At 37.5% G+C, this 26,803-nt stretch overlaps 1 non-coding gene across 1 annotated transcript; it reads right to left on the bottom strand.

Annotated features, from left to right (window-relative positions):
• Positions 1-15,510: 15,510 nt before the first annotated feature.
• Positions 15,511-15,583, bottom strand: TRNAK-UUU (transfer RNA lysine (anticodon UUU)). Its single transcript has one exon. It is a non-coding gene; the product is annotated as a tRNA-Lys (tRNA).
• Between the last annotated feature and the right edge of the window lie 11,220 nt (positions 15,584-26,803).

Raw genomic sequence — 26,803 nt, 5'->3', positions numbered from 1 at the left:
TGTGGGATTTCTTTTTAATTTTCTGTTTTTACTTAAATATAAGAGTGGAATACTAATATATTTCAGTTTATTTCTGCAACATCAGGAATTTTTAAAAATTAAAGATTTTGTTTTTTCAGCTTTTGTTGAAGTATAATTGACAAATAAAATTGTAAGATATTTAAAGGGTACAATGTGGTGATTCCATATATATGTACATTGTGAAAGAAGTCCCCCATTGAGTTAATTATGCATCCATCACTTCACATAGTTATCTTTTTTCCCCCATGAGAACATTTAAGTTCTGCTGTCTTAGCAAATTTCAGTTATACAATACAATGTTATCAACAATAGTCACCATGTTATTCATTAGATCCTCAAATCTTATTCATTTTAGAACTGAATGTTTGTCTCCTTTTACTAACCTCTCTATATCTTCCCATATTCCAGCCTCTAGCATCTACTTTTCTACTCATTATTTCTAGGGGTTAATTTTTTTCTTTTTTTAGATTTCACGTGTAAGTGAAAATTAAAAGGAAACATATGGCTAAGATTTTAATAATCTTCACGATTAGATTTTTTAATTCAATAATATTTTACTTAAGATTTTCAGAGCCCATGGGGCACCGGTGGCTCAGTCGGTTAAGCATCCGACTTCGGCTCAGGTCATGATCTCGCAGTCCGTGAGTTCGAGCCCTGCGACGGGCTCTGTGCTGACAGCTCAGAGCCTGGAGCCTGTTTCGGATTCTGTGTCTCCCTCTCTCTGACCCTCCCCGTTCATGCTCTGTCTCTCTCTGTCTCAAAAATAAATAAACGTTTAAAAAAAAAAAAAGAATCTGATGAGCACTATGGACACCTTCCCTCAGAATAATAAACATCTGCACATTGACCCAAAATTTTGCATAGTTTTTGAAAAAAATTACAGACCCTTTAAAATCTATTCACGTGCAACCTAGAGTTCCATAGACTCCAGGTTAAAAACCTCCATTGATTAGGCCAAGGAATGAAAGGAAACAACAGGTTATAAAGTAATGGGTGGGAAAGAATTTAATTTAGAGAAATAAAATATAAATATCATATACCCTTCCATCTTTTGGAAGGGCATCCTGTTTAGCTGAGCAAGATGTTCAGAATGGAGAAACATGCTTTCATAGGAAGGGCTCCTCACCTGGCCAGCAAGGTCAGTCATGTCAATCATGGAGACGAGTGAGGAACAGAGGTCACAATCAGTTTCCTCTCATTCTAAATTAAAGTTATAGTCCAAAGCATCCAACTCTACTTTTTGAAACTATTGATGTTCATATCCATCCAATGCATTAACCAATGCTACTTTTTTGCAAGAAGAATAGATGAAAACTTTGTGGACTGGTTAAAAATAAATGCTGATCTATAAATATAGTCAACTGATCTTTGACAAAGACAAAGGCAATACAATAGAACAAAGATAGTACTTTCAACAAATGGTGCTGGAACATCTATATGCAAAAAGAAAAAAAAAGACACTAGAAACAGACCTTATACCCTTCACAAAAATAACTCAAATGGATTATGATCTAAATATATGGCCTATATAATGACCTAAATATAAAACAGGAAACTATAAAGTTCCTAGAAGATAACTAGGAGAAAAGCTATATAACCTTGGGTTTGGTGATATCTTTTTCAGTACAACACCAGAGACACCACCCAGGAAAGAAATAATTGATAATCTGTACTTCATTAAAATTAAAGTTTTCTGCTCTGCAAAAGACAATATCAAGAGAATTATAAGACAAGCTATAAACTAGGAGAAAATATTTGCAAAAAACACATCTGGTGAAGTGCTGTTACCCAAAATATATTAAAAACTCTTTAAACTCAACCATAAGAAAGCAAACAACCCGATTAATAAATGAGTCAAAGACCCTAACAGACACCTCAATAATGAAGATATACAGGTAACAAGTAAATGTATCAAAAAATGTTCCATGTCATATATTATCAGGGAAATACAAATTAAAAACCATAAGGTTCTATTACATACCTATTAGAATGGCCAAAGTCCAGAACATGGGCAACTCCCAAAGCTGGCCAGGACACAGAACAACGGGAACTCTCATTCATTGCTGATGGTAATGCAAAATAGTACAGCCACTTTGGAAGACAGTTTGGCGATTTCCTCAGAAGTTAGACATACTCTTACCATACAATCCAGCAATCACACCCCTTGGCATTTTCCCAAAGGAGTTGAAATTTACGCCCACAAAAACCTGCACATAAATCTTTATAGCAGCTTTATTCATTATTGCTAAAACTTGGAAGCAACTAAATGCCCTTTAGTAGGTAAATGGATAAACTGTGGTACAAGTAGACAAGGAATATTATTCAGCACTAAAAGGCAATGAGCTATCAAGCCATGAAAAGACATAGAGAAACCTTAAATGCATATTGCTAAGTGAAATAAGATAATCTGAAAAGGCTGCATATTGTCTGATTCCAACTCTATGACATTCTGAAAGAAGCCAAACTATGGAGACAATAAAAAATTTATGGTTACCAGGGGTGGAGGGAAGTGGAGGAGGAGATGAACAGGCAAAACAGAACTTTCAGGGCAGTGGAAATATTCTATATGCTATTATAATGGTGAGTATATGTCCTTATTCATTTGTCCAAACCCCTGTAATAATCGACACAAAGAATAAATTTTAAGGTGAACTATGGGCTTTGGGTGATTATGATGTGTTAGTATAGATTCACCCTTTGTTAAAAAGAAAAAAAATGTACCACTCTGGTGAGTTATGTTGATAATGGGGGAGGTCATCTATGCATGAGTGGAAGCAGGGGTAAGTTGGAAATCCCTATACCTCCTTTTCAATTTTGTTGTAAACCTAAAACTGTTCTAAAAAAAAAAAAAGACTTAAATTCTGACCAGCTGATATTTCCTGAAGCTTATCTTCAGGATTGAATGATCAAATGGGAAAAATTACTTTTAAAGCTTCATCTTTGGTGAAATAGAAGAAAACTGTGCTCTCACATTTCCTCATGGCACCTAGAAATGAATCATTCCTGAACTTTATGTTCAGGAAGTAGCCTCTGCTATCCTGCCTTGATGAGGCCATTTTCAGGCAAGACTTTGGAGAGAAGAGTTGTATGTAAATCAAAAACAGCTGGGCCTGGGCTAACCCCCTCCTGGGCCACATGGAAAGCATAAATTGACTTAAGACAGGAGTAATTGTAAAATATGGAGGGCAACAGCAAGGAGAAAAGGGATGCCTCTGTAAAAATTAAGCAGACCTCAGCACTCAGTTCAGAGAAAATGACTTGTTTCAAAATTAACTCTCCATTGAAGCTATAAGAATAGCCTCCTTTGAGAGATAACTTACCTGAGGAAAAATAAGTAAAAACAAATGTCGTGAATGTTGAATGAGGAACATACTCTTCTTAAGTCAAATTAATGCTTTAACCTTTTCTCCCTTAGTCCTTTTAGGTTTTCTCTACGTATTTTCCTAGCAGGGTATAACTATTAGAAAGCAGTAAATTAATTAGGAAAGAATAGGTTCAGAACAAAAAAAATAAAAGCCAATTTCAAATATAACTCATAGGCACTATGGAAACAACAGGGTTTATTTAACCTCTCAGAGACCAACATAAGGCAGCACCACTGCTTTTGTTGAGCATCAAAAGGACCCAACCTAATAGCTACACACAGGTTAAGAGGCTCATCTCAAAATCAGCAAGCAGTTCATGGAAAGTGACCCCCAACCTCTGACATTCTATGAGTGTGGTTGCAGATACAAAGGAAAAGCTCTCTTTTTATTAAATAAACATTATAAAAGAGACTGATTTTTGTACAAAGCTGATGTAAACTGAGGGTCTTTCTTTTCAAGATTGTGAAGTGCTAATATCCCTATTAAACTATTTTAGGGATCCTTGATTCCATGCCTGATGTAAGCCCACAGCAAGAATTTAAGAGGTTTTGGAACATTTATTAAGAAAAGTAATAATAGGGGCTCCTGTGTGGCTCAGTCAGTTAAACGTCTCACTGTTGATTTCAGCTCAGGTCATGATCTCACGGTTTGTGAAATCGGGCCTCTCATGGGGCTCTACACTGACAAAGCGGAGCTTGCTTGAGATTTGCTCTCTATCCTTCTCTCTCTGCCCCTTCCCTGCTCTCTTGCTCTCTCTCAAAACATATAAACATTAAAAAAAAGAAAAGTAATAATAATGGGGACATAGAAGTTACATATGTTTTTTTTAAACCAGAGTTTCTCAGCCAGTATGTCAAAGCACATAGCTATACCTCGCATGGGTGATGGGGTAGAGATGATTCCAATAGCCTTGGGGTACCCATGGTCCCCAGTCTCCTCTGACCCTTGGAAGTCTCTCCTGCTTGCTTTCAGATGCCAAACAAATGCTATCATTTTATATGTACACAGGGATATGGAAAGAAACCAAACAAGACAACAGATGAGTAACTCATGGTTCCTCCAAGAGATATAAGCAAGAGTAGAAGAGCCCATTTTCATATTTTTATGATACCCTTTATGGGTCTTAGAACCCCTGATCAGCACAATTTGATTTCTATGTTCCCAAAAGATTAGAATTCTCCACATTCTCAGCAGCTAAGTCTATGTCTTACAGCACAAATTCAAACTAAATATCAACACATCTCCAAAAAATATTAACTTATATGGATGATCCATTAACTTTTTACAGTAAATCTCTTTACTTTAATGGTCATCTCTTGATCTGACAACTTTAGTAATTAGGCTGAATATTCCTTTGTTTCCTTATTCAATATGGCCATCTGAGAAACATGTTTCTATTTTGTCACTGGTGTATCTATCCTAGAAACACCAAGAAATAAGATAGATGATTTAAGCTGGGTACTGAAACACTAAAATGGGTACCATGAAAAAGAATTTTTTCTAATTATTTTATTTATTTGTTTGTTTATTTGTTTGTTTGATTAGAGTAGGCTCCACACCCAGGGTGGAGCCCAGTGTGAGGCTTGCACTCATATCCCTGAGATCAATACCTGAGCTGAGATCAAGAGTAGGACACTTAAGCAACTGAGCCACTCAGGCATCCCAGAGCACAGAATTTCAGAACCAGAATGGACACTAGTTCAAATAAGGGAACTATAGTCAGAAGAGCTAAGAGTAGATGAATCAAAACTAGATCTCACCCAGCACAGCCCAGTAACCATCTGCAACTATTTTCTGATGGCTCTTTTAACATCATAGCTCTTTCCTGGTTTGCACCACCCCCTCCCCCACCAACCCATTTAAAAAGTTTCTGAACATTCCTCAATGAAATGAGATAGAGCAAGTAAAAGAATAGAACTGAACCACGCTGTTCACTGGGGAGATAAATCTTTTCTTCCGTGTCCAATGAGGACAGTGGTCCATTCTGGTGTCAGGGCCACCTCTGTCACCCTATATTTCCCTGCTAGATGCAGGCCAAACTTGTCAGCTATTTCCAGTCCATCTATGGCTTAGTGGTCTTTTGTGTACTTCTTCAAAGCCTGTGTGTACAGCCTTGGGGACCTGAATCCTTCTGCCTACTTGTGTTTGTGACAGAAGCTAGAAAATTGCTCTGTATTCTCTTTTAATCCTCCTTTACTTTCAAAGGCTGCAACCACTCATTGCTGGGAGAAGGTTGTAATCTTTGGTTATCAAAATTTACTTGTTTAAAAAAAAAATGTCAAATGCCCTGACTCTTCTATTTTGTACATGTGTGCATTCTACTTTCTTAGTGGTGGTTTCATTTTTTATTTTCTCCTTAAGTTATATTTGAGCCCCAGGTTGAGTGTAGGGATAAATAAATAAATAAATACATAAATACATAAATAAATAAACTTTTAAAAAATGGCAGAAATCTTATCAAACTACCTTAAAATCCAAAAAGGAAACATATTGCTTCATGTCATTGGGAATTTGAATTGCTCATGGAACAGGATCCAGAGCTTCAGAGATTTCATTAAGAATTGTCTTTCTAAGACAAATATCATATGACTTTACTCATATGAGGACTTTAAGAGATAAAACATGAACATAAGGGAAGGGAAACAAAAATAATATAAAAACAGGAAGGGGAAAAAAACAGAAGAGTCTCAAAAATATGGAGAACAAACTGAGGGTTGCGGGAGGGGGTGTGGGAGGAGGGATGGGCTAAATGGGTAAGGGGCATTAAGGAATGATTGATGAGTTTATGTTTGTGATTAGTTGATTTATATATTTGGGTGCTCTCACATTTGGTACATAAATGTTTACAATTGTTAGGTGTTCTTGGTCTATAGACCCCTTGATTATGATATAATGCCCTTCTGCATCCCTTGATACAGTCTTTATTTTAAAGTCTAGATTGTCTGATATAAGTATGGCTACTCCAGCTTTCTTTTGTTGACCATTAGCATGATAGATGGTTCTCCATCCTCTTACTTTCAATCTGAAGGTGTCTTTAGGTCTAAAGTGGGTCTCTTATTAACAGCATATAGATGGATATTGTTTTCTTATTGATTCTGTTACCCTATATCGTTTGATTGGAGCATTGAGTCTATTGCTGTTTAGAGTGGTACTGAAAGATATGAATATATTGCCAGTATGTTGCTTGTAGAGTTGAAGTATGTTCGTAGTATGTTGCTTGTAGAGTTGAAGTTTCTGGTGGTGTGCTCTGTTCCTTTCTAATCTTTGTTACTTTTGGTATGTATGTATGTGTGTGTGTATGTATGTATGTATTTATATTTTCATCTTTTCTCCCCTCAAAAAGTCCTCCTTAAAATTTCTTACAGGGCTGGTTTAGTGGTCACAAACTCCTTTAATTTTTGTTTGTCTGGGAAACATTTTATCTCTCCTTCTATTTTCAATGACAGCCTTGCTGGGTAGAGAATTCTTGGCTGCATATTTTTCTGATTCAGCACATTGAATATATCCTGCCACTCCTTTTTGGCCTGCCAAGTTTCTGTGGATAGGTCTGTTGCAAACCTGATCTGTCTTCCCTTGTAAGTTAAGGATTTTTTTTTTCCCTTGCTGCTTTCATGATTCTCTCCATGCCTGAGTATTTTGTGAATTTGACTATGATATGCCTTGTTGATGGTCGGTTTTTGTTGAATCTAATGGGAATCCTCTGTGTTTCCTGAATTTTGACATCTGTGTCTTTCCCCAGGTTAGGAAAGTTTTCCACTATGATTTGCTCACATAACCCTTCTACCCCTATTTCTCTCTCTTCCTCTTCTGGGACCCCTATGATTCTGATGTTCCTTTTTAATGAGTCACTGAGTTCTCTAATTCTTAAATCATGCCCTTTTGCCTTAATCTCCCTCTTTTTTTTCTGCTTCATTATTCTCCATAAGTTTGTCCTCTGTATTGCTGATTCTCTGTTCTGCCTCATCCTTCCCTGTCACGGAGGCATCCATTCATGATTGCAGCTCAGTTATAGCATTTTTTATTTTATTCTGACTAGTTTTTACTTCTTTCATCTCAGCATAAAGGGATTCTAATCTATTTTCAACTCCAGCTAGCCCTCTTATTATCGTGATTCTAAATTCTGGTTCAGACATCTTGCTTGTATCTGTGTTGGTTAAGTCCTTGGCTGTCATTTCTTCCTGTTCTTTCTTTTGGGGTGAATTCCTTCGTTTCATCATTTTGAAGGGAGAAAAGGAATTAATGAGGTAGAAAAAATTAAAATTAAAATTAAAAAATTAAAAACACACACACACAAAATTGAATAAATGATGCTAGATCCTAGGTGTGTTTTTGTCTGGGTGTTGAAAGTGGCTTGATAGATTAGAGAAAAAAGGGGAAAGAAAAAAAAGGAAACCGTTTGAAAATTTGAAAAAAAATGAATACACTTTAGTAGACTAAAATAAAATGATGGAAGTAAAAAAGAATTTGAAAAAATTTACACAAAAGTAAAAAATATAGAAAAAAATTAAAGAAAAATATTTTTAATGAAAATTGAAAATAAACATGAATTTTTCTGTATTCAAGAAAAAGAAAAGAAATGAAAAAGAGAAAAAAAGAAAAAAGAAAGAAAGGAAATTGAATAGATGGACCTAACAGACTGAAATACGACTGAAATTACTTTGTTTTTCCCCTAGAAGTCAGACTATGAAGTGCTTTGTAGTCCATAAACTAAGCAGGAGGTGAGACTTCTCTTCTTGAACAGGGAGGTTGGCCCAGTTGGGCGGGGCTTAGTGTAACAGCTCCGTTCTCCACTAGATGGCGCTGCTAGCCTATTAGGGTTGGTTGTTGTGGCACTTGTAGGTGTGTATGCGCATGCATGGGATTGGTGAAAATGGCGGCACCCAGTTACCCAGTCTCAAGTATCAAAATGTTCTCCCCGATCAGCAATCATGCACCTGTCCTTTGTCTTCAGCTTTCATCCACTCCCTGCTTTTACACTGTCCATGACCAAGCCCCACATAGTACCTCTCTCCTGAGTTTTCTCTCGGATGCGGCTGTTTTCCCCCGGCTCCTTACGTCTGAGGGAATGTGGCTTTGACTCGTTCCGCCCCTCTACGGAGAGTCTCACTGAGCAATGGCCAAATGCCGGCCGCACCCAGGAAGGTTTGCGTTACTGTGCTGCTGCTGCTGCTGCTGCCCAGAGACTGCAGCCAGGTGCCACCCCACCCCAGAAAAAGTTTGCGACAGCTGCTGCTGCTGCTGCCCAGAGACTGCAGCCAGGTGCCACCCCACCCCAGAAAAAGTTTGCGACATAGTGTAATAGCAGCTTTTCAGGGATTATGGAAAATCACAACACACCTCTAGCACCAGGCTTCACCCTAAAGGACCTTGTTCCAGCACCAGCGAATGTGGCCGTTCTCTGGGGTCTGCTGGGCCCAGGTTGCCTCACAGCCTCTACCAAATGTCCTTCCAGCAGTGGAACCGCTTCTTCCCGTGTGGCCCGAGAACCTCCTGGACCCCACTCTCCTCCTGGGGATTCGCCCTTCCCACCAGAGCACCGCCAGGTACTGAGCTGAGGAGTTGCAGACTTTGCGCTCCCCTTGTTTACAGTCTTAATGGAATTTGAACCCTCTTCTTTCTCCTTTCTCCCTTTTAGTTTAGTCCCTGCGGCTGTTTCCAATTTTCCACTTTCTCTCCACCTGCTTTTAGGGAGGGGTGCTTTTCATATATTCTCACCACCATCTCCGTCCTCTCTCCACAAGAAAAAGCTCCTGCCTGTCCTCTGCAGCTTCTCTCTCCCCAAGTTCAGCTCTCTGCGCCGTGTACCTGCTGAATTCTGTGGTTCAGTTTGTGCAGATTGTTGTGTTAATCCTCAGATCAGTTTTCTAGGTGTGCAGGATGGTTTAGTGTTGGTCTGGCTGTATTTCATGGACATGAGATACACAAAAAACTTCCATGCTGTTCTGCCATCTTGGCTCCCTACCTCTCATTCTCAAGAGCACTTTAAAACCTAAGATCTTATCATTCTCTTATTTAAAACTCTTCCATTGCTTTGGAAATAAAAGCAAAATGTTACTATGACCCATTAGGCCCAGAATGGTCAGGTCTTTGCTACTTTTCTATTTTTTTTTTCCTATTGACTTCTCTCTGTCCAACTATTACACTCTCACTGGCCTTCTTTCAGATTTCCAATACCCCGTACTTGTTCCCATTTTGAAGCCATCATACCTGTTCTCTCTACAGAAAACTTTTCACTGGATTTTGACATGGTGGGCTTCTTTCCATCAGGTTTTAATGTCACCATGTTGCCCAACTCCAGTGGGCAATTTTCATAACTTTAGAATTGTGCAAACCACCAGTATACAATAATAATGCATATTCATCTCCTCAAAGAGGTCTTCCAATCTTAATGAGATACCTCACATTTCCTTTTTTTCCCTTTTTTTTCCCACCTCACAATTCTTACAACAATTATAACCATAAATGTATTTATTTGTTTGTTTTGTAATATTGGTCTTCCCCATCCAACTATGCTCTATGAGACTAAGAAATTTATCTTTTTATCACTACTGTATACTTAGTATTTGGCACAGAGGCTGACACATGGCAGCATTTAATATAAATTTCTTTAATAAATTAATGAGCAAATTCTTCCACCTGTAAAATTCTATGATTCAAATTATAGAACTGCTAAAAGATAAACTATTACAAATTTCAAGAGTTTATTTAAGGGGCACCTAGATGGCTCAGTCAGTTGAGCATCAGACTCTTGATTTCAGCTCAGGTCATAATCTCATGGTTCTTGGACAGTGCAGAGCCTGCTTGGGATCTCTCTCTCTCCCTCTCTGCCCCTCCCTAGTCACGTTTTTGCATGCACACACATGCACACTCTCTTAAAATAAATAAATAAGCAGCACTATAGACAATAGCCAAAACATGGAAAGAACTCAAATGTCCATTGATGGATGAATGCATAAAAAAGATGTGGGGTGTATGTGTATGTATATATATGTATATACATACACACACACACACACACACACACACATATATATATATATACATATATACATATATACAATGGAGTATTACTTGGTAATCAAAAAGAATGAAATCTTGCCATTTGCAACTACAGGGATGGAACTAGAAGGTATTATGCTAAGAGAAATTAGTCAGTCAGAGAAAGACAAATATATGACTTCACCTATATGAGGACTTTAAGAGAAAAACAGATGAACATAAGGGAAGGGAAACAAAAATAATATAAAAACAAGGAGGGGGATAAAAAATAAGAGACTCTTAAATATGAAGAACAAACAGAGGGTTACTGGAGGGGCTATGGGAGGGGGGATGGGCTAAATGGGTAAGAGGCATTAAGGAGTCTACTCCTGAAATCATTATTGCACTATATACTAACTAGCTTAGATGTAAATTAAAACAAATAAATTAAATTAAAACAAAAAGTCTTCCCAATTGTAACTTCAAATCTAAAGATTCAAGGCTACCACATACTCTCTTGATAAGCCCCACCTGATCTCAGAGAGGTAATAAAAATGGAAACATGTAATACTTTTTAAAAAAAGTAGTATTTTTAGAATAGGAGAATAAATTTAATTCTTGGACAGAATTAAATACTGTTCATTTGAAAAAAAAAAAAAAAAAAACAACACATATATATGCAGCCCCCAAGAGGAGGGCTATGGTGTTTGCATTTGGGTTAATTCTGGTGTGGGGACTTGCCTGTAAGTGTAAAGCAAGAGTCTCAGGACACAGCAGGGCATACCTATGTAGTAGGGCACATCAGGGTGCTAACTGCTCTGTGGGCACCTTCATCCCTCCTGGTGCTGAGAGGTGCCCCATGTCCCTGAGGACTAGGTCCTAAAGGAGCAGGACCTCTCTTTAACTCCGTCTTTGTGGCCCTGCAGATACTTTCTAAAAAGGCAAATCATAAAAATATAAATTCTGAAAACAAACATAAAACAGGGTGATAGAGGAAAGTTTCTTGAACCATCAAGAAGGGTTTATATCCAGCGTGGAGGTTTCCATTTAAGCAGGTAGGAACATTATTTACCTAACTTTCTATTAGAATTTACTGTATGACTGAGTTGAGGCATGGGGAGGGGAGGAGACTGAAAAAAGAGGAATGATGAGTTCCTAGAAACAAAATAGGAGACAGTGTGATGAAGGACTTGGGGAGGAATGGGAAAGGAAATGGGCAGAGTAACTGGAGCTGCAAGACAAGCACATGAGCCACTCTAGGAGATTGGGGAAGGGAGGCCTTGGGTTGGAAGCAGAAGAGAGTACTGCACGAAGGGCACCATCTGGTGATGTGCAGGTTGATCTGGGAGGCGATGGTCCTCATTTATGTTAATTAATGAATCTTTAGCCAAATGTAATCTGGGAATAAGGTAAAATTATTTTAGTCATATATCTATACCTGTCAATATCAAATAGCAAATGTTTGATTTTGTTTAAAAAGAAGTGTAATTTGTTTTAAGCAAACACTGTGTTGTGAATGTATAGAAACTCAAAGACAATTAAGAGATGGTTTTCACTTTCCAGGTGCTTTCAGTCAAGTGACTGGGATAGTCACATGCACCAGTCAATCTAATGCAAGTCTGTCTAAAGTAGGTATGAATAAAACAATTGAGCTTGTACTTTGTGCCCGACTGCATATTACTCATTTAACTAAATTATTTTACCTATCCTATAGCAATCCTAAGAAGTAGATATAATTATTTCACTTTCACAGATGGGGAAACTGAATCTTAGAAGTTCAGTTAACTTGCCTAGGGACACAATGTTCTGGAAAGTAGGGAAGATAGATTCAAATTCCTCTGACTCATACTCATTCCTCAAGGCTTTTCTGCTCTAACCAATTAATTTCTTAGAGCCAAAGTGTGTTTATTTGATACCTGACAAGATTTAAAATATTTATTTTTGAGGCTTTCATCTACTGGGTTCTATCCAGCAGAGTAAAGAGATTCTGTCTTGGAGGGGTGGAACAATAGTAATTCAGCCATTATCCTAAATTTTGGGGTGAATATGGAGAATGAAGCTCAGCTCTGAAACCATTTTACTCCTTGATTTTTTAACTCTCCACTCCCACATACTATCAAAGCAAATAACAGTGTTTGAGTTAGACTTGTCTCATAATATTTCTCCATGACTGTGAAGCAGGTTCTGGAGAAAATACAAGACAGGTTAGAAAAATAGAGAAATAAAGACTAGGATGTCCAAAATATCTACATCTTTGATTACTTTCCTGCACTTTGGTCTATATTTCACATCTTCCTAAGTGTAAGTCAGTTAAAGTCTTAGGACCATTGAATGGCTAACTTGGGAAGTGTCTCCTTTGAAGCTCTCTTCTTTTGGAATGATGCAGTTGAGAAACAGTTAGCAATTTGATTTATTATAAGTGCCTAGGAAGAGTGGATGGCACTAAGGAAATACAAGGCTATTCCATAGTGAGTGCATTTTTAGCATTCCTTATCTCGAAAAAAATTGTAGAACTACAGAGGTTTCATAAGATGCCATGAATTTATGTGGCTTTTAGTCTGTGTTTGGGCATGATTTACTTAATCTTAACCTCCACCTGAAGGAGTTTATTGTGGAATAGCTCTCCCTCTCTCCCAAAGGGTTCCACATTTAAGTAAAGAAAATTGTTTGCTTTGAACAGATGCCTAAATACTTCCTAATATCAGGAGATCATACTAAGAGTATGTAATAAATATGAAATCTCCAGAACAATTATTTCAGAATAGCTCTGATATTCCTTTAGTTCAAAGTACAGTGGCCTCTCTGTGTGCCTTTCTGTTCCTGATAGTGCAAAAGGGGTATGGCTTGGTGCCTGGTAGACAGGCAGACACTGGTTTAAGTAATGTTGGGGACTTTGCAATTAAAGTTAAATGCCATTAGCAGATGTTTGAAGTAATTTCTATCTCTCTCTTTTTCTTTATTTAAAAAAGTTTTTTTTAATGTTTATTTTTGAGAGAGACAGAGAGACAGAGTGCGAGTGGGGGATGGGAGACACAGAGAGAGGGAGACACAGAATCTGAAACAGGCTTCAGGCACTGAGCTGTCAACACAGAGCCCCATATTGGGCTCAAACTCCGGAATGGCGAGATCATAACCTAGGCTGAATGAAGTTGGACACTTAACCAACTGAGCCACCCAGGCACCCCAATCTCTCTTTTTCTAAATATCATTTACCTTTTACTCCCTTAATATACCTATTAATTTTCATCACCCAAGTGGAATATTCTGTACTTCTGGTTTTATTCACATGCTTTGAACCATTTGAAGGAGAAAGATAACATAATTAGTTGAATAAACAGTGCAATGCAGAGTAAATCTTGCTTGATAATTCAGTCTATTGTTTTTCTTTTGATGTACTTCATAACCAGGGGAAGTAACCAGTTCTTTATATATTCTTAGACTCCTATGAATTTCAAGGTAGATGTTAAGTGTTTGAGCAGGCAGGCAAATTGGGCTGAGAATCATTACCCAGGTTTATCTTGGTGTTCAGAGAACACCATGGAGCAACTTCAGTGAATTTCCCTGTCCTTTGGGTTTGTCCTTTGTAAACACCTGTGTTTGTGGACCATGGGAAGTAGGCTCCATTTAGTTAAGTAGTTCTTGGCCAAAGTATATTTCTGTGATCAAATTGGCTTGGCTTCTGACTGTGAGTGCTATGCCAGCTGTGACTGCAGGCAAGAATGACAATCTGGCTGCTCCACTCTCTCAGCAAATGCTGTGCTCGAACAGATCCCATGTCCCCTTTTGCTGTAAGGGTGAGGTACTGATGCAATACTTGCCTCACATATGGGTTTATTCATTCAACAGATATGTGCAGTATGCCTCTTATGTGCTGAGCATCGCAGTGCACTCTAGAGATGTATCCGTGACTGAGCCATCAGGGTCCCCACCTTTCAGCGTGTTTCTATATTTTCACAGAGTGAGACTGTGGCAGTCTCTCAGTCTAGTTGTTTTACTTTCTCTATCTTCCGAGTACTGAAAATATCTGTGCCGAAAGAAATCCATGGGTCCTCTAGCCTGGTTATGTTTTGGTCTTTCCAAATTCTGTTAAATTTATTAAACAGGCCATTAGACTGAAGTGACTCCAATACCTTAGCAACCTAGGAAAACAGAACCAAATCTAGGCTTGTAAATGACTTGAAGTTAAGAAATCAAAAGGACAACCCGTCATAAGTAGCCAATAGGCTTTTCCAAATAAGACAAATGCTTAAGCCATAACCAATTGAATAATTTCCTTTCTTTGCTTCAGCCTTTTCTCCATAAGTCTTTCTCCTCACTCCCAGCACTGGAGCACTTTTAACTACTTCCCATGTGCCCAATTGGAATAGATTTTTACTCAAATAAGCTTTTTTTTTTAATGTTTGTTTATTTATTTATTTATTTTTATTTATATCCAAGTTAGTTAGCATTTGGTGCAACAATGATTTCAGGAGTAGATTCCTTAATGCCCCTTGCCCATTTAGCCCATCCCCCCTACCACAACCCCTCCAGTAACCCTCTGTTTGTTCTCCATATTTAAGAGTCTCTTATGTTTTGTCCCCTTCCCTGTTTTTATATCATTTTTGTTTCCTTTCCCTTATGTTCATCTCTTTTGTCTCTTAAAGTCCTCATATGAGTGAAGTCATATGATATTTGTCTTTCTCTGACTAATTTCGTTTAGCATAATACCCTCTAGTTCCATCCTTGTAGTTGCAAATGGCAAGATTTCATTCTTTTGATTGCCAAGTAATACTCCATTGTGTGTGTGTGTGTGTGTGTGTGTGTGTGTATAAAACATCTTTTTTATCCATTCATCCCTCAATGGACATTTGGGCTCTTTCCATACTTTGGCTATTGTTGATAGTGTTGCTATAAATAGCATACCCGTATTGGTTGGATAAATACCTAGTAGTGTAATTGCTGGGTCATAGGGTGGTTCTATTTTTAATTTAAAAATACTACTATTAGAAATTAAATATCTTTCCTTATAATTTCAGAATATACAAAGGCATTAAAAAGGCAAAATAATAATACAGTGTTCCCTGAGGGGCTGCTGAACTGAATAAGCCCACTTGCCCTTTTTTGTTTTGTTTTGTTTTGTTTGTTTGTTTGTTTTAAGTAGGCTCCATACCCAACATGGGGCTTGAACTCAGGACCCTGAGATTAAAAGTCACATGCTCTACCAACTGAGCCAGCCAGGCCACCCTGCCCTTGTTTGAAATGACTCCAGACAAGTACGTGTTTTGCAGTTTAGGGATTACTTTTTCTATAACTTTCTTTTTCCTCCTCTCACTGTCAGTGTGATAGGAATTATTTTTTATTCTTCTCTAGTTTCTTTCTATTGAATCTGATTTGCTGCTCAACTAACTGAAAGCAATAAAACTAAACTTTTATACCAGCTCAGTTAGGTCTAAAAGAAGAGTAAATAGAGCTCAATGTAAACTTTAGTACCTGGAATCGTGATACAGCTTTGAATTCTCAGTAAGCCCTTTGACTTGATGGATTATTTTCTATTTCCTGAGAGCTGAGATTACTTTGTTAAATAACCAGTGGGTACGTGAAGAGTTTTTATATTAGTGTTCTTGTTGACAGGAAGTGGTGGGGCTGAATCAGAGGACTGATATGTCCTCTAAATCAGTATTAAATAATGTCTGTGTCCGTATGCAAAGACCGTGGGTAGTGGAGATGCCAATTGCCAAACTGCATTACAAAACCAAGCCTTTAATTCCTTCTGATTATTAAGTATTCCACTGAGTGTGTGTGATAACAAAACAGGAGAAGATATTTTCTTCCCAGGGTTCTGCCAATTCTCAGCTTGGATTTAACACTTTGGCTGAACACATTTCCCCTTTCTGTTTCATCTGGATAAATCTTGCTTTTTTCATTTCCTGTCATAAGAAGTTGTGTTTACAAAAGGGCCATATCATCTTTGGGTAGAAGGTATTTCACAGGGCACTGTCAGGCTAATTAGCAAGGAAAGCTGCTTAGTGCAAGCTGCTATGGAAACGCCAGATACTACATTATGTCAGACCGTGTCATTTTAATTGGCATTGAGGGAAAGTAGACCTAATCTCTAGGAACAATTTAAGCCCAAGTCCTTTACTAATTTGACATGACATTTTATTATATTTTATTGTATTGTATTCAATTCTATTCTGTTCTTCAGCCCAATTAAAAATGTTTTTTATCTTTTTTTAAGTTTTTTATCCAAATTTTTATTTAAATTCTAGTTTGACATGGCACTTTAAATCTGAAGTGGAAATTCAGTTTCTAGAAGGGGGAAAATATAATCTTTTTATAAACAACATGAAAATGGGACACCTGAAAAGGAAAAAAAAAAGGACACCTGAAAAGGAAAAAAAAAAGATTTAAATTGTGTTAATATGGTTTGTAGAAAAGATTATTGTGTATTTGCCTACCTTTGCTTCTGCTAAGTCTATTCTCTTATAAGGCAATCAAATCCGTATGCTCAAAAAGCTTCACTGTGTGGGTTTATGAGAACTTAATCATTAACCCATGGAATAGAGAATCTACCAATAGTGTTTGCATCCCTTTAGTACTTTTCTAATTGGTGCTTTGGTTAAGATTTTTTAATTTGCAAGCAAAAGAAACTGACTGGCTAACCCAACTGAAACAGGAGAATAGGTTAAAAGGTTTGCTCTCAAAATCAAAGGAAGGGCAGGATTCATAGACCTTGAAGAGGACAGAAATCAGAGCAGATGCAGGGAAATCGTCATAACTGGTTGTTCACGAACCCTCTCTCTGGGATACTCACGTCAGATGACTCAGCTCTGAGAACCTTCAAATTTTACATATCTCAATTTATTTTCAAATGTCTGGAGAGGGAATATCCGATGGGCCCAGCTAGATTTAGCATCTCTAGTTTTGGATGAACAGCCAATGCCAAGGATAAGGGGAAGAAAGTGAAAGGGAAGGCAGTACAGTCAGGGCCACTTGGAGAATCATTGTGCACTGAGCAGCAACCCCACTTTGCATCTGTTATTGGTGAGCTTATAGTCAGGCTTTAGATTCATGTAGTTATAACTGAACGAACATTGATTTTCCTATATTTTTATCTTTTAAAATTAAAAAATAATTGCAACACTTTAGTGAGTACCTACAGTATGCCAGGGAGAAGACAAATTCCAGATATAAAAAGGCAAGCTTGTACTCCAGAGAGAGATGCAGATGTGTAAGTAATGTAATTTGTATTATAATGGATATAATTCAGGCTTGTGCATATTTAGGAAGTTACTAGAAGCTTTGAAGGAAAGTGTCAATTACATACACCTGAAGATGTCAGGGAAATCTTTCTAGAGGAAAGACTATTTGAGTTGCATCTTATAAGATAAGTGGGAATTTGCTATGTAACAGGGGAAGAAAGGCATGCCTTACAGAAAAAGAGCATTTTTAAAACATGCAACACCTACAACGGATAGAAGAAAAAGACATCATGGTTCATTTAGGAGCTGTGAATAGATTGGTATTGTTGGAGTTTCAAAATCTGAAGGAGAAGTTGCTGAAAATAAGTCTGAAGAGAGAGGAAAGTCCCTGAAGTTTCTATTATGAAACATTAAGGTGAATAGACTAAATGCTTTAGATAATGGAGAGTCTAAATGATTTATGGTTTGGTGAAGTGACATGATCAAGGTTGGTTTTAGAAAAACTACTTCAGCAGCAAGGTGGAGGAGGGTCTCAATAGGAGAAGAATACCAGTTTGAGGACTGCTGCAGGAGAGCGGAAAGGGAGGTCCATAGGAATTCAGTCTTCTTTCTCTGGCAACAGCCTAGATGGTGGGCTCACTAATGGAGATGGTGGGCTCACTACTGAAGAAAATGTTCCAACTGTTTAGAGGTCAAGTGCTTTATGAGAATATAGAAACACTAGAGACTTGTATTTCTGAGTCAAATATACAATTTAGCTATCAAAGTGTGGATATTTATGAGGTTTCACATATAGAATATTTAGAATAAGCACAGGCCTTAGGATGGAACCTTGGAGACAATTAAGGAGGATGGATCAAGGAAAAGACTGAGCTGGAATTCAAGAATAATAGGAAGAAGATCAATAAGGGGCAGAAATCACAGAAAGTAACAAAGGAAAGGGAGGGGAGTTCCAAGAAAGTATATATTGGTTAGGATTAGACTTAGCTGCATATTACAGTTCTTTCTCATCCAGACTAGATGTGGAGTTAGGCAGCTGGTGCTAGTGCAGAGGCTCCATTATCATCCAGTTCTTTCTATATTCTACTCAGCATCTTGAAAGTCTAAGTTGGTTGGCCACGGTTCAGCCCGGTACAAAGGAGGACATATTGAAGATGGGAGGGAGCACCAATCTTTTAAGATAGCGGTTTACTCTACCTTTTGTACACTCTTCTACTTCCAGTCCATTAGCCACATGGCCACATCTGACCTCAAAGGAGCCTGGGAAATATACATCATATTCTGGCAACCATGTGGCCAGCTAAAAATGGGGATCTGTTTTATTAAGGAAGAAGGGGGGAATAGACCCTGGGAAGCAACTGGAAGTCTCTGCCACAAAGGAATTGTAAATAGTGACATAAAGTGAAGAGAGTTCTTATAAGATAAGAGCTGAAAAGTGTTTATTGTGACAACCTTGGCAAAATTAGTTTCTTAGATGGTGAAAATGTAAGTCAAATTATCAAATTGCAGTTGATGGAATCCTGGCTTTACAATCAGGAAAATGAAGATGAATATAGATTCCTCTTTCAACGAGCTGGTCTGTGAAAAGGAAGGTAAAAGGTAAGATCATAGTTAGCCCAGCCCTCTCAAGAATGGAGTTGATGGACACTCAGGGCTAAGACTTTGATGGCCTATGTGCAAGCTGGAGTGCAGGAAGCCAGCCATGAGAAACAAGACAATGGTGCAATCTTCTCCTGGAAACTGAGTCCTCTTCCCACCTTATCCCAGTTTTTCTGGTTTTTGGGGGGAAGGTGTATTCTTATATGACCCATTTTCTGGTCAAGATTAATTGGTAGAGGATAAAATTGGTCCAAAGAACCCTACCTCAAGAACCAGTTGAATAAATGAAGAGTGGTTAATTTACTTAAATGAGCCAAAGTATCTCTACCATAGGATTTTTAGATTTTGTACCAGAGAAAATATCGAGTCAATTTCATTCCAGTGATTGAAACTATAAACTTTAAAATAAGTTTGTGGTCATGTGGGTTTTTGTTTTTTGTTTTTGTTTTGTTTTGTTTTGTTTTGTTTTATCATGTGTTGAAAAGCAAACTGCAATGAAGAAGACAAATGAAGCCAAGATTGAGAGGAACCCAAAGGTACAAAACTGACAGAAAGAAAGAAAAGAAGATCAGAGTCCTAGCAACATTTAGATCCTTGCTTCTGATTATTCCTGAGATCCAGCAACATTCTTTCCCTAGAGATCAATGAGATCGTTAGGATCCTTATAATAAGATTCCCCCTTAAAAAAAAAAAAAAAAAAAAAAAAAAAAGGATTACCCCTTTCAGCTTAAGTGAATTCTAACTGGGCTTCTGTCATTTACCATCATAAGTGTTCAATTAATACTGAGAAGAACATGTTTATATGTTTAGGAAAGAGATCCAAGAGAAAGGTTGAAAATACAAAAGACAGAATTGGAGTGTAGCCCAGACAACAATCTGGTTTCTATATAGCTCCCTTTGAAGTAAAAGTCCCCTGTCCCAAATCCCTCTTGTCCTTGTGACCTCAATCCCTGACCAGAGCTGTTTGGATCATGAGGGGGTACCTGAATTCCCTCTATGTACTAAATGAGCTGGTCTGATCAGATTCTCTTGTATGGTTTGGAAATGAGATGTATAGAGCCTGAGCTCATAAAGAGTCAGGGCTGAGACTATGTTGGGCCATGTGCAAGCTGAAACTGAGGAAGCCGTCCATTGAAAAGAAGTGGAACACTCCTATAGAGAGAAGCAGAAGTGACTGTGGGACCCTGAAAGAGAGGGCAATGGAGGGAATAACTGCCTTGATTAGTGTTAACTCGTATAATGTTCAGGAGTGTGAGTTTCAGAATCAGAACTAAGTTGGAGCTCTGGCTCCATATCAACTATTGTGACTTGCAGAAGTTACTTAATTTCTTCAAAGCTCAATTTTCTCATCCATAAAATGGAGCTAATGGTAGCATCATTCTCATAGGGTTGTTGTTAGAATCAAAAGAAAGATGTGTATAAAGTACCGAGCAGTGTCTGACCTATGGTAAACTTATAATGTTAATCATATCTTAAATATAATATGATAATCATAATAAAATGACAATAAAAATTCTGATTCCCATCAATCTCAGGTCCTATCTTCATTTCTCAATGAAATCTATGTATCCTCACAAAAATCTCTTTCTCTTTGATCTGAATAGATTGAGATTGTGTTCGTAACTAACACAGAATTAAGAATTCTTGGCTCTCAATCCCCAGAATGAGTTTGGACAAGTTACTCCCTGAATTATCATTTAGCAATATCCTCCCCCTCTGCCCATCCTGAAGCACTATTGCTCTTGGCTTCTGTGATTCTACTCTACTGGCTTTCCTCCTACTCCTCTGGCCATGACTTCTCCCTTGCTGGCTCAGTCTCTTCTGCCTGCCCTTTAAATGCTATAAATCCTCAAGGTTTGTTCCTAGGTGTCCTCATTTTTTTCACTGTATTTTCTTCCTAGGCAATAATATAAGTGCATGGTGTCAATAATCATTTTATTGAACACTTAAGTCCCAAAAGGTTATCTTTAGCCTGGACCTCTTCTAATCTCCAAATCTACATATCTCACTACCCACTCCGCATTTTACTTGGAGATCTGAAAGGCAACTCACAATCTCCATGTCCAAAACCAATCTCATAATCTTTTTCCTCCAAACCTGCTTTCCCCCCAGTGTTTTCTATCTTGACCCACCCACCCATTCAGTTCTGCAAGCCAGAAACCTGTAAGTTACACTACAGACCATTCTCTTCCTTGTGCCCTGGTTCATCACTAAGTCCTGTTGATTTTACCATAAAAATATTTCTTGAGTTTTTCTACTTCTCTTACTCCTTGCCATCACCCTTGTCCAAATCATCATCTTTCACAGGACCCTGCAACAGAAGCTATTTCATTACATCCTATCATATTTTTCTCCAATCTTTTCTTCATATTATAGCCAAATATGTATTTTTAAGAATACAATCCCTTCAATGACTTTCTGTTGTTCCTTAATATAATAAGCTCCTTATCATGGCATATAAAGCTCTGGATGATCTGGCCCTTGTGTGAGAAAAGGGGTGTGTCTTAGCAGGCTCATACTGGGTGGCAATGGCATACTGATGGTTAAGTTTTGCGGAATTTTGTAAATTGATTTTTGAATGGTTGGTAGTTTAAAGTTGGATGCGGTAGGAGAAATTGGCAAATGTTACAAAACACAGCGTCCCCCCCACCCCCCCGAGAACCAGTTTACCAGCACACCACTGCTTATCTCTCCCCTGCAGCCTCAGACTCCCTTTAGCATTCTGTGCTTTCACCACACCAACTAACTTTAAGTTCCTCTAATATGTCAGACTTCCTCCTATTTAAGAACTATCAAATATACTGGCCTTTCTTCCCCAGGAAACTATAAATTCTAAGAGGTTAGTGACTCTACCTGTTGGCCCAACATTGTATTCTCAGTGCCTACCAGTGCCTGCCACGTGGTGAGATGCTCAATTAATACCCGTTGAATAAATACCTGTTCTCATGTGGATTTTATAAACCTTAAAACAATGTGGTACCAGTGATAATGATTTGAAAATGATATAATAATATTTAAATACCATTCTGGATGTTTCGTTTCTTGAACAAATGTATTCCTATTTTCACTAGCTTTTTTTATTTTCCACTTAAGATAGTATCACAATTCATCTGTTAAATGATGAATTTTTATTTCTATAAAATAGTCATCGTTCAACCAGGATATTAATGTTTATTTAACTTGAATTAGGATTTTTATTATCATAACAAATTACATCAGAATAGAGGAGTGTGATATTTTACAATGAATTCTTTGAAATTTCTTCTTTCCTATTTCAAAAGTCAGCTTTCCAGAAACACATATTCTTCCTCTTTATACAATGAGGTAGTTAACACATAAATGTTAAACTATTTCCTCTCAAAAGAGATTGTTTAAATTATCAGAACTCTCTTGGAAAACATTTCCAGTAACTTCTAATGAAGTGAAAATTGCATCATAATCGTAATTACTAAGATTATATCTACGGGTAGAATTTTCCATTTATATGGAAAAGAAGTATGTTCATGACTATTTCCCTATCAATACTTTTAACCACTCATGTATTTTCCATGCTACTCTCTTCCTTACAATGAATATTTTTCTTTTGTCCTTAAGGCACTGTATGCAAATCAAAGTTGGAGCACCTTGATGTCTCAGTTCCCTTAGGTCATGGTCCCAGGGTCATGGGATTGAGCCACACCCTGCATTGGGCTCTGCAACTGAACATAGAGCCTGTTTAAGATTTTCTCTTTCTCCCTCTGTTCTTCTCCCCAACTCGCATGCTCTCTTTCTAAAATAAAATTAAAAAATGAAAATGAAAAATTTAAATGTAAATTGGATTGATTTTACCATATGAGCTAATTAGCCAAGGCAATACTTTTTTATAAACATCATAGTTTTTTTGGATATATTATTTCTTCCACATAATTGCAACTTAACTTGGGAAGACCATTGCTCCATCATAGAATAATATGGGATAACATTGTAAAATGTAAAGTAATATGGAGTAAGTAGCTATTCTTTACCATAATTACTGGTTTTTGTTGTGTTTGGTGTTGGTACCAGATGTGATTCAGTAATTATCTTCTAGATTAATATTGGGGATCTGGTCAATCTTCTCTGGTTCCAAGTTCAAATTATCCCCATGTTAAGCATAACAGAAATAAAGATTCTATATGGAATAATCATCTCAAGTTCACATGGAACATTGAGCAAGATAGAACACATTCTGGGCCATAAAATATATCTTAACAAATTTAAAAGAATAGAAATCATTACAGTATCTGCTCTCAAACCACAATGGAATTAAACCAGAATAATCAGATACACTCAACGCATAATCCATGCGTTGGCCTCTCCCCACTGGTTTTCTTATTCTTGTATCTGGATGTGATCCAACAATGCAGTCTCCCTTGGTTGTAAAATTTCATCTTTGTACATCACCTTATTAAAGTTGCTTATGTGTATATCATTCAAAAAGTGTCTCCTGTTCTTCATGAAGCATTTTTTAAATTTTATGTTGCCTTTCCTTGTCAGCATACACTATTAGTTGTAATTAGTCTCTAGTTCCAAGTATATGTGAACGGATACTTGCAGTCTTTCAGTTATATCTGATCATTGTGGACAACAAGCCAACAATTTAGACCAAAAATAACTTCAATCTTTTCCTTAATAAGAGATATAGTTTGTAGTTTTTGTTTGGATTTTTTAAATATTTCAGCTGTCTTCATATATTTATTTATGTTGAGTTACCTTATAGAAACATTTTCTCTGCTTTTTCATTTTGAGCTGAGTATTATAATTTAAATACTAACAATGTTGTTTTGGTAAGAATTTAAGATGCTTTCCTTTTTATAAGATTCATAGCTTATATAGTTTACTAGACACTACTGTTTGGTACTTCATCCTAATTCAGTGTCTTATGCTAAATATTTTTCAGTTTATTGTATTGCTTCACTTGATTATTCTATATATACCAACATTTGTAACTGCTCCCTCAATCCCAATGACCACATCAGGCAGAAAGATTTATACAAAAAAGTATTTAGGTTATGGTCTTCAAAAACCGGCTCATTGTAAAATCAGTTTTGTAAGTTGTCAAATACTATATCCAACACATCTCTGATGCTCACTCTATTCTAAATCTTCTAAAATCTTCTCTGACCCCCCAGGACTAAGTCAAATATCCTCATGGTATGCTCTTATAACACCACATTCTTTTCTTACATAACTTTTATCTCAGTTTGTAATTATATATATATTTTGAGATTAGTTGATTAACATCTAAGTTTCTTTGTAGATTGTAAAATCCATGAAGGCAGGGATTGCATTAATAAAGGCACAGAGCAAAATGCTTTAACAAAGAGAACCTCAAATAATAAAACTTATACCAGTTGCAAGCCTATTTCTCATTCATATAACATTCCACGTTAGGGCAATATGGAGCTTGTGGGATGGCTCAGCTTTCCTCAACACATGGTTTCCATCCCTAAGTCAAGGGAGCTGACAATTTCTTACCATCTCCCTGTCAATTACAAGAGAAAAGGACCAGAGCAGTAGCACAAGTTCAATACTTTAAAGGATGAGACTGACCCCTAAAGGAGCATACATTGCTTCTACTAACAACTCACCAACTATAACCTAGTCATATGACCACAACTAATTGCAAAAGAATCTGGGAAATGTAATCTTTAGCGGGTAATCACCTATTCCAGGGAAGAAGGAGGGATTAAATCTAGGAGGACGGCTAGCAGTTTGTCACAATGTCTCTGTTATTACTACACATTATATCTCCAGAACTTACTCCAGTGCCTGTTCTATAGCAAGCACTCAGTGAATATTAAAGGATGAATGAATGAATGAATGAATGGATTACACATTTTCATACCATCACTGACCTTTCCCCCAACCTGAGAGAGCTGTGGACCCAGAAGAGCAGGAGGCCCAGGGGAGTAACAGTTATGGGAAAGTGACTGTACAAACAGCCCAGGAAGCTAAGGGTGAAGCTGGTGAGATAAACTGAGACTCATGCTGAGATTCACTTAGTGTGAATCACTAATCCCTAAGATAAAATGAAGATATTTCAGAACCTACCCAGGTGGGGGCATCTTCCATTGCAGCATCACCCATCACTCTTATGTTGAAGGTGTGTCAATTTCTTCTTTCAATTGAACACAGAGGATTGTTGAAAGGGACACACACACCTCCAAAAAATAAATATTAATTCTGAGAGATGGCACAATTACAAATACATATGGAAAAGAAACATTTTTCTCTTTCACAACCGAATTTTTACTTCCCATTATCAATGGAAATAAATGAGAAATAAGACCACGACTCTCCAAGGCAAATTTAATTGCAACTTTCTCCATGCCCGCCTAGCACCTTCTATAGCACTTTTCACATGCTATTATTGTTAATTACATTGTGAGATATTTGTGGACTGAAAGCATATCTTGTTTATATTTATATATCCCCCAAGTACCAAGCAGCACATAGTAGTACTCAACAAATGTCTTTTAAATGAATCAGTGAATGAATGAGGAATTAATGAATGCATAATAAAGCTCCTGAACTATTGTACTATTGGAATATAAGGTAACTTGAAGAATAAAATCTCCTCTCTCTCCTCAAAAGAAGTTGAAGGAATCTCAGAGCTTTGGTAAGGCCTTTGTGAAGAAAAAGTGTTGGCCATTAAAAAAAATATTGGAAACAAGGGAAGAAGGAAAATACTACTTTTTTTGCTTAGCTTAAAAAATGTGAACTATTAATTTAATTATGGATGAGAAAAATGTTTCTCTGTTATAGAATTGGAATTCACTATCAGAATTATGTGCTTTGGGAGGTCGTGTGTGTGTGTGTTTGCGTGTTTTAAGTATTTTTCCACGCACAATTGGGTGGAGAAACTGCCATTTTGTAAACTTACATTGCTCTCATGGAAGCTTGTTACCAAGCTACTTAGGGAGTGTCAGCACAGATCATTGACTCCCCACCTCCCACCCACCCACCCACCTGGAATGTTACTTTGAAATGAATGACTCAGATTTAGGAAAATGTACTTTTGTGAAAAGAAGAATGGATTGTGGGAGATCAACCTCTGTAGTTAAGAGGCATGATTTCCCATAAGGAAAGCAAAGATTTGCAGGGCAGAAGTCAGAAAAATAAAGCATGATATTTAAGGAGTCAGATTAGAAACATGGATGTGTCCATGAGGGGTTCCCCAAGAGTATTTTAGCCTCTTGAGTGCTGTGTCTCTCTGGACTTTGGGAAAAGCCATATTTGGTGCACACTTGGTAACAGCCTTGACTTACACCGAGCTGTGCAATAAAGTTCAAGAAAGCTATTGTGTGTATTATAGTGGTGGTGTCAGTAAAGAAGAGTGGGCCTACACTCAGTTAAGTTTGCCCACCTCGGGCTCATGGACAGAGGGCTACTGCCTTTCCCCAGGCCTGGGGTAGAGCCAGAGGAGGGCAAGGACGATACCGGGGACCACTCCCACACAGAGGGAGGCAAGATTTCACATTACAGAAAGAAGCTCTTCCTTCCCCAAAAAGGCAGATTTTTTTTTCTCTAAAATGCTCCTTGTTTGAATCTCATTTGGGTTAACTTGTCAAAAAGTTTAAACATTTCAGAATTCTGAAAAGACCGCAACTGTAGTTTACTTTGTCCTTAATATTTTCA

Source organism: Herpailurus yagouaroundi, unplaced genomic scaffold (assembly GCF_014898765.1).
Source record: "Herpailurus yagouaroundi ecotype Mexico unplaced genomic scaffold, PumYag 165, whole genome shotgun sequence".
In the NCBI taxonomy this organism is placed as follows: Eukaryota; Metazoa; Chordata; class Mammalia; order Carnivora; family Felidae; genus Herpailurus; species Herpailurus yagouaroundi.
The sequence above is the reverse complement of the archived record's forward strand: the minus strand, read 5'-3'. Positions and strand labels throughout refer to the sequence as shown.